Genomic DNA, 1,683 nt, shown 5'->3' with positions numbered 1-1,683 from the left:
TATATATATATGTATATATATATATATATATATATACACGTATGTATTTATGTATGTATATGAATACAAATGAAAAAAAAAACAAATACGAAGAGATATAAATGCAACAAATATAGGCTGTGTCGTGTTATTACGTTCTGATGAAATAATAGCAAGCTATATATATATCTCTCTCTCTCCAATTCCCGTTTTTTTAATCTGTCGTTCCGTCTCTCTCTTTAAACTACACAGAAGTATCTTCTCTGTGCATCTTTCTCTCGCTTTGTTATATATCAAAACCAGAATACAAACAATCTGGCACTCACTGTGTGTACGTATTCGTTATAGTTATATATACATACATCTATCTATACATATACACACACACAGCTATATAAGTAGCTGTATATACATACAGCATACCCACACATACACACACACAAATATATATATACTGAGACACACATTGTTTCACTCCCGTATAACTCAGATTTTTTACACACGTACGCGATGTACATGCTTTTAATCCCCAATGATGCTCTATATAATATGTCGTCGAGCAAAGTGCATTTGTAAGTTCGCTTCTCATTGGTCAAGGCTAGTTACGTGATCAGATGTTTTGCAGATTTACAAGAGATCTCCATTATAACTGAAAAAGAGTCGAGGACGATGGTTCGAGCCTATCGATATCGATTCCAATTTGTTCCGTCATTCTACATTAAATTACACTTAAAATACATTATGATTTCTGTCGGCTCGACATGCATTACGGAATGCATTTTGATTTCATGTTAGCTGGAAATTTCTCTCGAGGAACTGGAATATTGTAGCATCAGTTGGAGAAGACATCTGACTTCCTGGGATGTCAGATGTCGCTTCTTACTTCAGTGATGTCTATACCTTAACCAGGCCCTAAGAACAACGTGTCACTCTGTTGGATGCTCTGCCAGCCAAGCCGCAATCCTCTACATTTTGAATATAAACGAAGCAAATACAACAGTTGCAGAAAGTTCATTGAAGATACGATTCACATCGATAAATATTTGAACCACTCGCTAGCCATAATAAATACCAGCGTAGCATGTATAATCACTCAAAATATAAAGACGGGGCTGAACACAATAACGATGTTGGGAAGAAAACGCTTATCAACTATTTTCAATTTACAATTCGTAGTGGTATCTTGTCGTTGATTTCCCATGTCAATTTCGAGAGCGGACAGAAATTTTCTACATTCATTGTTTCCAGTCACATAAGTATATTTTCCTTCACAATGAATGCCAAAAAAACAATTTGGATGATGGCGAGCTTGTTGCATGAGGATGATTTCTGCGGTAGAATTTGATCTGCAAAGCTAAGTTTTCCAGGCAGGTTTAGTTGACATTTATATTATTCAGAGGTGTGTATTTCGTCTGTCATTATATATTGAGTTCAAATTCCATCAATTATACTTTCAAATATGCATACATTGAAATGTACATACCTTCAAATATACATACATATTAAATAGATGCAATCCAAATTGGATTTTTAGTGACAAATTAACTGAAAAACTTATCGTACATACCTATCATAATATTACCTGATTTGACGTATATATATATATATATATACTTATATACATACATATATACATACATGCATATACACGTGTGCCTGTGTGTGTGTATGTACATATATATATATATATCTATATACATATAT

This window comes from Octopus bimaculoides, chromosome 15, assembly GCF_001194135.2.
Source record: "Octopus bimaculoides isolate UCB-OBI-ISO-001 chromosome 15, ASM119413v2, whole genome shotgun sequence".
NCBI classification, from domain to species: Eukaryota; Metazoa; Mollusca; class Cephalopoda; order Octopoda; family Octopodidae; genus Octopus; species Octopus bimaculoides.
Note: the sequence above shows the minus strand (reverse complement) of the source record.